General features: G+C 41.0%; 1 protein-coding gene across 4 annotated transcripts in view; it reads left to right on the top strand.

Moving 5' to 3' along the window:
* Nucleotides 1-12,344, top strand: part of GRID1 (glutamate ionotropic receptor delta type subunit 1) — a 1,339,076-nt gene that overhangs the window by 905,102 nt on the left and 421,630 nt on the right. The window lies entirely within an intron of this gene.

Below are 12,344 nucleotides of genomic sequence, written 5' to 3'. Positions count from 1 at the left end.
GGAAGGAGTTTGCCTGCTGACACCTCTGTCCGTGTCAGGAACTGTCCAGAGTAGCATAGGTTTGTTATGAGGATTTTCTCCTGCTCTGGACAGTTCCTGATACAGGCATCAGCTGTTAGCAGAGAGCACTGTGGACAAAAAAATTTCTCTATAGCATACAGCTGCTAAAAAGTACTGGAAGGATAAATATTTTTTAATAGAAGTCATTTACAAATCTGTTTAACTTTCTGGCACCAGTTGATTTAAAAAAAAATCCACTGGAGTACCCCTTTAAGGGGGCAGCAGCTCATAAATTACAAGTCTTGCTCCAACAGTTGCATTCATTGGAGACTCTCCATAAATCATCCCTGTTGGAAACTGTCCTTCGGGACCTATTGAAAGTGTCCAGGGAAGTCAAAGTGATTTTCTCCGGGGTGCCTTATGAATGGGGGAAAAAGGCTGGTAGGTTAATGGCTTTACGGGATAGATGGCCTTTCCTACATGTCCCCTCTTTAAATTCCCCCATGGGGGAGTTGATTCACCTTACGTCCCAAATCCTGGATAGTTTTTGTGCTTAATACTCCGATCTCTATGGACTGTCTCCTTCTGATCCTGGGACTGGGGGAATAACTGTTATTCCTAAGGAAGGCAAGGACTCGAACTTGTGTCAGAGTTACCGCCCCATCTCCTTGATTAATGTCGATGCCAAGATTTATGCTAAGCTGCTGGCCCTGAGATTGACCTCCTTGCTGGAGACCCTTGTTCACTTGGATCAGGTGGGCTTTGTTCCCACCAGGGAGGCCAGGGATAATACCCTTAAGACCTTTTCTCTCATTCACCATGTCCAATCTACCAGAGAGCCCTGCATTTTGCTCTTTCTCAATGCCGAAAAGGCTTTTGACCGGGTGAGCTGGGCCTTCCTGAGGGGGGGTCCTCTCTCAACTAGGACTGGGCCCTGTTATGATGCCATTCATTTTTGTATGATCACCCACAAGCCCGTGTTCGAGTGAATGGTGCCCTGTCATCACCCCTGACCATTCACAATGGTACTAGACAGGGATGTCCCATGTCACCCCTCCTGTACATTCTCGTTATAGAGCACCTGTTACAGGCGATTAGGTCATGTGAGGAGGTGAAGGCAGTTCTGATTGGGGATACTCATGTAAAGTGTGCCTCTTTTGTGAACAACCTTCTCTATATTACTAGCCCAGCCATTTCCCTCCCAGCTTTCCTGTCTCTCATCGCTGAATATAGTAAATTTAGTAATTACAAGCTCAATCTTGCTAAAAGTGTAGCCCTTGATGTTTCGTTGGGGTCCTCGGGGGTTTCCTTACTTCATAGGAGTTTCTCTTTTCAGTAGGCATCCACTTCTATCAAATACTTGGGAATTCATGTCCTGAGTGACCTCTCACGCACCTTTGACCTGAACTTTGCTCCCCTCCTCTCCACTTTCTGTTCTGACCTCAGTAAATGGGACCGCAGGGACTTCTCCTTGATAGGACGGGTGAATATCCTAAAAAATAACCTGTTACCCTGCTTACTCTATCTCTTTCAGAGATGCCCTATTTTTCTCCCTAAGACTTTCTTCCGAACTCTGACCTGACTCTTTACCAAGTATGTCTGGGCATCCTCGGGACAAAGGCTTGCACACTTGACCCTTATCAGATCTAAAAAAAAAGACAGTGGTCTGGCAATGCCGGATCCTATCTTTATTATCTAGCTGCTGTATCTTCCCGGATACTAGATTGGTTTCATCATTCCCAGTCTAAGCTGTGGGTCCGTCTTGAGAATTTTCTGTCTCCACTCCCCCTCGCAACCCTTCCCTGGCCTAGGCAGTCTTATTGGACACATTGTTTGTGTACATTGTTTGCGTCTTCCCTGGGGTGCTCGAGTGGTGCTCCGAGTATGCCATCATTACCTTGTTAAGGCTGGACTGTTGGGATCTGGTGGGCCCCTCATTCCAATACCGGATAACCCTGACTTTTCCCCGGGCTGCTTCTCTGGCTCTATTCTGGGGAGACCTAGGGGGTGACTTTTGTGTTTTCTCATGTCCTCCACTCTTAATCCCTCAAGTCTCTGGTGAAGACTATGGGAGGTTCGCCTCCGATGATGGCACAGTCTTGGCAATATACTCAGTTATACCACTTCTGCCATACTTGGAGAAAGTCTTTAGCTCTTCACAGGAGCCCCTCTCTTTTGTAGCCTTTGTATTGCTTCAGCATCCCCTAGCCACCTGATTTCGGAGACTCTTCTCCTTAGGAGTGTTTGTTCCTCTCCACCGACTTACTGGGTGGGGTGGTCTAGGGAGCTGGGCTGCACCCTCAGACAACATGACTGTTTTAGGTCATAAGACTTTGGTTTCTGTACAATTGCAGGAGACTAATTTCAAAATTCTATTGCGTTGGTATCAGGTCCCAGCCCTACTACATCGATTTTTTTCTGGCAGTTCCGGAGGTTCGCTTGAGGTTTGGTGCAGCTCCTGGGACAACGTCCCATATATGGTTGGATTGTCCGGACCTGCTCTCCTTTTGCTCAGGGGTCGTGCATGTCATTGCTAGGGTCACGGGGGTCTCTCTACCCTGTACTCCCCAGGTGCCATTGCTCTCTATGCTACAGGGCATGGTCAAGACCTTGAAGAAGGGTCTGGAATGTATTCTGCTAGCGTCTGCTTGTAGGGTGATACCTAGACACTGGAAATTGGTGTTTCCCCCGATGGTACCTGACTGGTTCCAGGAGGTGCACTTTATCCATAGCATGGAGAAATGTGTGGCTGAATCCGGTGGTAATACTGAGCGGTTTCTTGTCCGCTGGTTACCTTGGTCACAATTCGCTGACTCCCCTGAATACTGCGTGCTTTCCCTGCCGCCCTAATTGTGCCAATCTTGCCTTTGCTCTTGCCTCTCTAGCCCACTACTGTCCCTTCCACCCTCCCTAGGTTGCGCTGGTGATGGTGCCCCCCCCCCTTTCTTCCTCTTCTTCTCTCAGTTTTTTGTTCCCTCTCTGTGCTCTCTTTTCCTTTTGATTTGTCTCCCGGTTATTCCCGTGTACCTCTTCCTCTCTCCTATGTTTGACCGTCTTTCTTTTTCTTGGCCTCCCTTTTGGTTTCTGTTGAAGCATTTGTTATTAGTGGAGCGTAATGTCATTGGGGTCCCTTCCTCATAGGAAATGTCCCCTGTATAGTCACATCTGCAGACTCAAAGGATTTGATATGTTCTAACCCCTTGACTTTATTGTCTACCTTATTCACTCGAGATTATGTATTACTGCTGTATTCATATTGCTTATCCCTTTCAAGCTCTGATCCATGCTTCCACCCAACCCTTTTTTTATTTCTTGTACCCTTTTATTTTTCCTTTAATAAAATTTGTTTTGACGCCAATTTATAAATTCCATGTAATAGAACTGTTCTTTTACAGTGACCACAAGATTTACAGGTATCCTTTATGTGTGTATAGAGGATACACTGACCTGTCGGTCATTCTTGAGCTGGGTGGGGTCCCCGAGCTAGTATTAAAGCATGCTTTATTTTAAAATGTCACAGTACTTTAGTAAAACATAGTTTAATTGAATCAGGGCACTTGTCACTAAATCTTTCTACCTTTGGTTAAGGAAGCATGATCTAGCTGACAGGTTTCCTTCAACTCCTATTCATTGCAGCTGCCAGAAACAAAGACACCATGCAGTACCATCTACTGTATAAAGACATTATAGCAAATAGGTGTGTTTTCTCAGCATGTCTGTCCTCAGAATTTTTAAAAATGGAAAAATAACACATTATTTATGTTTGACAAACTTACATCTTTGATGTAATAAAAACAAAAATAATGTCAGAGTTTGGTAGACAATAAGACGAAAAGGTATACATTGTTTTATATTGTGATAATTGACCTTGGTAGATATGGGCAAACAGCTGTAAATAGAAGTCTAAGACAGTGGCATAGATCAAATGCAGTTCAAAAAAGCACAATGCACAAATCCTGTATCCAAAAAATAACAATCTTTTATTAAACATTTATCAAAAGTTACAAATAAACACAATAAAAACAGTACCCCAAAAGACCCACACACAATAAACACATGTACACCTGTGGCAAGGAGGAAAATAATCTTGTCAGAGAGTAAATCCTGAGCTACTCATGGGTAGAAAGGGTGGAACACATATGCAAGTGGGACCATGTGAAACTAGCCTAACTGCATCATACACTAAATAACAACTATAGCCAACATACCATACAGTATGTGACAGCAATAAAAGTAAATAAACTACCAAATATCTGCCATGTGAGAATCCTTACCACAGGGAGCGTGGACCCCATCATGCATTTAGCTCCTGCTGAGCTTTGTCTTAACTGAATTTTCTCACCTAGCATCGCAGGATGAGATATGTTCCCCCAGTCTGGTAGCTACATATGCCAGGTACCTTGAGAAAAGATAGTAAACCTTGAACACCATTCATGATACTGGCTCACAACATATTTGTAAAATATAAAAAATGTACATATGTACAATCTCTGTCTCTCTCGCTCCCTCTTACACACACACACACACACACACACTTCTCTTTCTAATAGCAATAACCTTGTGACGATATTGTACAATCATTATGGCTTTAAATTCTTAATTTTTTATATTACGATCATTAAAATCAATTCAAGAAGCATTTATCTGACTTTTATTGGGTGTTGCCAGAGGCTTGTATATGCAATATACTGATAACCAATTGACAATTAAATTTATTATAGTCTTGTTGACACTTTATTGACTTAGTTGACCTGTATATGTCAAGATTAATTACAGTGTAACTAGGGTATTTTATATAATTCTGAAAATTAGTTATTACATTAGATCTTGGATTATAAATATAGCACTGACTATTGGAGTAGTTGGCTCCAGTTATAGTACATGGTGGGCCATTTATATGGATACACCTTAATAAAATGGGAATGGTTGGTGATATTAACTTCCTGTTTAAGGCACATTAGTAAATGTGAGGGGGGAAACTTTTCAAGATGGGTGGTGACCATGGCGGCCATTTTGAAGTTGGCTATTTTGAATCCAAATTTAGTTTTTTCAATATGAAGAGGGTCATGTGACACATCAAACTTATTGGGAATTTCACAAGAAAAATAATGATGTGCTTGGTTTTAACATAACTTTATTATTTCATGAGTTATTAACAAGTTTCTGACCACTTATAAAATGCGTTAAATTTGCTGCCCATTATGTTGGATTGTCAATGCAACCCTCTTCTCCCACTCTTCACACACTGATAGCAACACCGCAGGAGAAATGCTAGCACAGGCTTCCAGTATCCCTAGTTTCAGGTGCTGCAGAATGGGCAAAACAAAAATTGGAACAGGACCCTCAGTTTACACAGAAGATTTTGTTCAGTGATTAGGCAAACTTTTATGTGAATGGTGAAGTTAACAAACAAAACCATAGATAGATCCCTCCAAGACTGTTGGAGCACAAAAATTGATGGTATGGTGTGGTATATGGGGTACAAAAGATAGTGGAGCCATTCTTCATCAATGGAAACCTCAAGGCCACTGGATATGTGAAATTGCTACATGATGATGTGTTTCCCTCTTTATGCACTGAAGTTCCCTGAGTTTTTACAGCAAGATGGTGCACCACCACATTATGGGTGTCAGGTCCGAGCCTTCCTAGATGAACAGTTTCCTGGAATGTGTATTGGTCGTCGTGGGCCAGTTGAATGGCCCCCAAGGTCTCCCGATCTGACCCCATTAGACTTTTATCTTTGGGGTCATCTGAAGGCAATGGTCTATGCTGTGAAGATACAAGATGTGCATCACCTGAAACTACGGATACTGGAAGCCTGTGCTAGCATATCTCCTGCGGTGTTGCTATCAGTGTGTGAAGAGTGGGAGAAGATGGTTGCATTGACTATCCAACACAATGGGCAGCACATTGAACACATTTTATAAGTGGTCAGAAACTTGTAAATAACTCATGGAAGAATAAAGTTACGCTAAAACCAAGCACATCATTGTTTTTCTTGTGAAATTCCCAACAAGTTTGATGTGTCACATGACCCTCTTCCTATTGAAAAAACAAAATGTGGATTCAAAATGGACGACTTCAAAATGTCCACCATGGTCACCGCCCATCTTGAAAAGTTTATCCCCTCACATATACTAATGTGCCACAAACAGGAAGTTAATATCACCAACCATTCCCATTTTATTAAGGTGTATCCATATAAATGGCCCTGTATATTAACCCCTTAAGGACGGACCAATTTTTTACCTCAATGACCTGGTTCTTTTTTTTTTATTTGACATGTATCTCTTTAAATGGTAATAACTTTAGAACACTTTTTTCTGAGCAGAGTGATTCTGAGATAGTTTTTCATGACATATTGTACTTTATATAAGTGGTGCATTTTTGTTGACACATGCAGCATTTCTTCAAAATATTGTGAAAAACTGGAAAATTTCTAGAGCTTTTTTATTTCATTTTTTATAGTGTACACTGTGCGGTAAAAGTGATGTTATATTTATTCTGTGGGTCAGTGCGATTATGACACTATTTTATATAGCTTTCTATGTTCTTTTTCCTTTTCTGGACAAAATTATTTTTCTGCCATTCATTTTCCAACAGCCGTAACTTTTTTTTATTTTTCGTCCAACGCCATTGAGTAAGGGCTTATTTTTGGGGGGATGAGCTGTACTGTTTATTGATATAATTTTTGTGTTACATGCTACCTTTTGATCTTTTTTATTCTGCTATTTGTACCAAAATTGGTGAATCTTGCGCTTTTGAAATTTTTTTTTGTACGTCGTTCACCGTGCGGGATAATTTACATTATAGTTTTATAGTACACACTATTACATACGTGGCAATACCTATTATGTACATGATTTGTGTTTTTGATTTTTTTGGTGATAATACAGGGCTTTTATTGGGAAAGGGGCATTTTTTTTCACTTTTCACTTTCATACTTATATTGAAGAACTTTTTATTTTTTACACTTTTTACAGGTTATGCTATGCTGCAATACATTTGTACTGCTGCACAGTATGACCTGATGAGCTGCACACTGTACAGCCTGTGCGATCCAACCTCTGGCTGGATCTCACAGGCTTCCGTAACAGGCACAGAGGAAGTCATGATCCTACCTCCTGCTGCCATAGCAATCAACAGCTACCCGCAATCATATTGCAGCGCCACCGTTGGAGAACAGGGGGAGAGTGCTCCCCCTGTCAACACCATAGATGCTGTGATCAGGACTGATCATGGCATCTACGGGGTAAATGCTGCTGGGACTTGTTGCAGGGGGGTTACATTGGCCAAACACAGGACGAACAATGCCATGTGTAATAGGGCCAAAGATCAGCTGAGGAATGAGCAAATGCTGATGAAGTAGTTTTGGCCCTCTAAAAAGTTATCAGCCGTCATCTCCACATCTTCCCATGTTATAGTAGATGTGCAGACGACAGCTAATAGTTGTCTGACAATTAAACCAACTGATAGGCTCTGGAAATGAGTTCTGATCTATGATCTCTGTATTAGTTCACAGGGAGGCTAAGTTCCTAAGGCATCATGTACTTGGCAGCCTTTTGTGTAAAATGCTTAATTTCAAAGCAATGGACATGCAGCCCTAAACTTTACCAGGACCCCTGAGTATTCAGCCTAGGTAATGGCCCCAGCTGGGTGACAATCCCTCCCTAACTTAGGGCACAGGGAAGGGAAGAATATTCAGCATGCTTGGTCAGAAATATAAGGGCATTTCAGTGTGAGAACCAAAACCACAATCAATAGTCAGGAGCGGAGATAGCGTCAGGAATAAAGTAAGCAATTATACTAAAATTAGAAATCAGAACGAGTCAGCACTAGACCATCAATATCAGAACCAGGAACCAAGGAGAAAGAGACAATGGTCTGAACATAGCAGATCTAATATGACGATCATGCATTTAAAGACTGTGGGCAGCAGGCGCTTCTTTAAATCTGGTGGCTCAGCCAGCCTGGGATGCCTTCACTGAGCCTGACTGGACTGGAATTCATGCTCCCTGATAGGCTAACCATCTCTGCTGTCATCATGGAATGGTAACTTTAACAGGAGCAATTGCAACCAGGTCCACCACTGTACTGAAGCATGGTTAGTACATTACACCTTGAGGCTTAACACAACACTGGTGTAGAATGTTAATAAGGTTGTACTTTCTATAAAATCAGTGTCCATTCCTGATTCTGTTTTGTACAAAGAATATAGACACAGAGAGGAAGAGCAAGACATTTTGGTCAGGTTCAGTCAAATCCTAAAAACTGAGAGGATTGAAAGAAATTTGAACAAAATCTATTAGTTTGCAATCTTTAGTCATATCATCAATAAACATTAGTGACCCAATTTAATTGGCAACCATACAAGCCCCTGAATGGCTGATTTCACAATCTTTAAAAGATTAATTCAAACCAAATTAATTTTAGCAGAGAAAAACTGTAGCAATGACTAGCTATCATGTGCAATCTTCACTGTGCTTGATAATTGCTGTGGCCAGGTCCAAGTTTTTCTGATGTGAAACCTTAAGGCAATTCCAGTAGGCCTGTCATTAAAGTCTATTATGGAAAAGCCTTGCTTTTATTAAGTTAACACTTGATCTTTCTGTGTTAATTGAAGGATTTTCCCATTAAAGATAATGCAGACAGTAACCTAATTGTGTGGAAAAGGTGCTTGATATTGTAATGAGGTAATGTACTGTTAAATCTCTAAAACAAAATCAATCAATGGAGGTTTGACTATGGGAAACACTCTGAGCTCACTTGTATGTAACTAAATATTTGTGTATTGCATTCATTGAGCAGAATTCATTGAGCATCTTTATTTAGCATTTTACAGTCTATTGTGTCAATGAAGTTGTACACTTTGGACAAGTCCTTTTTGTTAGAATAGATCTTCAATGATTAGCTAGTTACTGGCTATCCAGGTGCTGGAAGCAACAAAAACAGAATGTTGAATCTTCCAGTAAGTGTTTAATTATAATACAGGGTAATTGTAATGATCGAACCTGGCCAGGCGTCACATGCTGCGCTCTGGCCACTCAGGAGTAGCATGCATCAGGCCAATCAGCAGCGGGTGGGGTATTGTGTCCAAGCCCTGCTCATGATTATAGTTTACTCTCATTCACCAGCCTTAAGTCTATTATTGTCTCATATGTTTCTCTGCTATGATGTCTGTCCTGTTTACTAATTATTTTTTAGCCTGCTTTTTCTGTCAAAAAAGGTGTGTCCAGCTCCAGGGAAAAAAAATATTAAAAAGCAAGACTTTATTTAATCATCTTAAAGCCAGAATCAACATGTCATATTAAAGAGGCTATCCAGGAATCGAAAAACAGAGCTTATTTCTTTCAAAAACTGTTCCCTGTCTGTCTCTAGGTGGGGTGTGGTTCTGCAGCTCAGTTCCATTGAAGTGAATGAAGCCAAGTTGTAATACCACATCCACCCTGGACAAAGAAGTGGAGCAGTTTCAAAACAAATAAGCTCTGCTCTATTTTTTTCTTTCCTGGATATAACCATTTTAAAAGAAAAATGCAGGCGCGTTTTGAGCTGTGAACTAGCTCTAAGTCATGGCACACAATACTACACAAATAAACCTCTTTATATATCTGTGTTTAAAATAAATGTAACACAATCAACAGGAATGCAGGTGAGGACAGCAAAGGCGTGACCAGAATCAAACTCCCTGGTCCGCAAACTCCCAGCTGGAAGTTGCTGCTTGGAAATACCAAAATCAATGAAAAATACATGTGTGCTAAAATAGCCAAAGTAACTTAAAAACAAAGCCAAATGCCCCCAAAAAAGGCATAATTTTAATAAACATAATTAGACTATCAATGTATAGTAACATTTGCATAATTATTAAGAGTGGCAGAGCAGTAAGGCAATATTGCACACAAACCAGGAAAACGCATCTAATGATTGGTAGAAGTACATCCGATCATTGCAATAATTGAGACCTTTAGGAGCCTGGCTATCCATGTGCAGGATGCAAAAGGCTTATCTTGTGAAAAGGGACTCCAATCACCTCCACGATGAGGGGGAATAACTCTTTCTAACCCTGTTATTCTGATTGAACAACGGTTCCCAGAGTGATTGGGTGAGTGTCTTGCATTTTTTCTAAACACAGGTATTTAAAAAAACGTGTATTTGTGTAGTACCGTGTGCCATGACTAAGAGCTAGTTCCCAATGAAAACACATCAGCGTTTTTTCTTTTAATATGACTTGTCGATTCTTGTTTAAAGATGATGGAATAAAGTCTTATGATAGCCGGGACCCTGGGCTAATAGCGTGTGGCACCGATCGTTGTACCGCGCGCTATTAACCCTTTAGATGCAGTGATCAAAGTAAAAGGTTTCCGGAAGCTCAGTCAGGCTGATCGGGACCATCGCGATAAAATCGCAATGTCCCGATCAGCTAGCATGCGAGCGGAGGTCCCCTCATCTGTCTCCGTCGCATCCAATTGGCGATTGATTGCTCCAACCCTGAGATTCAGGCTTGAGCAATCGACCGCCTATAACACTGATCAATGCAAAGCTATGGCTTTGCAATGATCAGTGTAAAAGATCAGTGGGAGCTATAACACTGCAAAAAAAAGTGAAAAAAATGTTAACAAAGGTAATTTAACCCCTTCCCTAATAAAAGTATGAATCACACCCCTTTCCCCCCCAAGAAAAAAACTGTGTAATTCAAAATAAACATTGTTTTTTGGTCACGTTTTATATGATGAAAAAATGAATAAAAAGCAATCAAAAAGTCTGATCAATATAAAAATGGTACACAAACCTTAACTCACCTTCCTCCGTTCCCCTGCTGAGCTGCTATCAGTCTTTGGTCCTCCCATCCAGTTGTCTTCCTTCTTTAGTGTGCAAAGATCATACACTGCGGTCAGTGTATCACCGGCCTCAGAGATGTCCCACCTCGGCCGGTGGCTGAGCGCAGTGTCATGAAAGGCAGCAGAGAAAAGGCGGGGCTCAAGCTCCTTTCTTGACACTGCACTCAGCTTATCACCAGCTGAGGCGGGACATTGCTGCAGCTGGTGATACGCTGACCACAGTGTGACGATCCCTGCACAGAAGCAGGAAGTAGACCTGACCATAGCACCGGAGGACCGAAGACCAATAGCGGCACAATGGGGAAGCGATGGAAGGTGAGTTAAGGTTTGTTTTTTGTTTGTTTTTTTGCAGTCGGGGAATAATAGGATAAAGAAATGCAGCGCTGGAGTATTCCTTTAAGTTCACACCCATCTAATTCCTTAATTGTCTGACAAATCATAACCCCACATATCTCGGGAATGGGAGGGGGCATCAATAAACTGTAAAAAGAGGTGTTGGCAATGATCATGTGATCTCTTTTTTTGGGGTTGTCACAGGTCCTCTAAAAGGCCCTGTATCATCTAATGTTCCTGGTGCCCCTTTAAAGGAGTACTTCACTGGAAAACATTATTTTTTTTTAATCAACTGGTGCCAGAAAGTTAAACAGATTTGTAAATTACTTTAAAATCTTAATCCTTCCAGTACTTATCAGCTGCTATATGTTCCACAGGAAGTTTTTTCTTTTTGAATTTCCTTTCTGTCTTACCACAGTGCTCTCTGCTCACAACTCTGTCCATTTTAGGAACTGTCCAGAGGAGGAACAAATCCCCATAGAAAACCTATCCTGCTTTGGATAGTTCCTAAAATGGACAGCGGTGTCAGCAGAGAACACTGTGGTCAGACAGAAAGAAAATTCAAAAAGAAAAGAACTTCCTGTGGACCATATAGCAGCTGATAAGTACTGGAAGGATTCATATTTTTAAATAGAAGTAATTTACAAATCTGTTTAACTTTCTGGCACCAGTTGATTTAACATAGGATGTTTTCTAGTGGAGTACCCCTTTAAGCTTGACTGAACAGTGTATTGATAAACACTGTAAGACTCTGAAAGAAGAGCTGTCTCACATTCTACACCTTCTGTGCCCTCTAGCAAATCCTGTTATCTAACCAGTAATTCATGGGGAGTATTGATGAGTTAAGTTCCATATTATGAAGTGCAGTGCAGACAAGTTCATCCTTTGAAGAAAGAACTTGTAATGTTCAAATTAGGGTCTCTCATCCAATGTTTATTGACTATTTATTGACTGTTTTTTTTTCCCCTTTTAATCTTATTGTACCTCACCTCTAATGGCTGACAATATTAGGATGTTTTTAGATTCCTCTGTTTAAGTGAAGTTTTGAGGTTACCATACACTTTAAATAACTGTTAAACTAAATGTTCACTCTGTCAACAGCTATTTCCCCTGACCTCTCCATACACATACATGTTTTGTACAGCTGAACATTTATGTATCCTGTATGGAAATATA

The sequence above is a fragment of the Hyla sarda genome, chromosome 7, assembly GCF_029499605.1.
Source record: "Hyla sarda isolate aHylSar1 chromosome 7, aHylSar1.hap1, whole genome shotgun sequence".
In the NCBI taxonomy this organism is placed as follows: domain Eukaryota; kingdom Metazoa; phylum Chordata; class Amphibia; order Anura; family Hylidae; genus Hyla; species Hyla sarda.
Note: the sequence above shows the minus strand (reverse complement) of the source record. Positions and strands in the feature narration are given on the sequence as shown.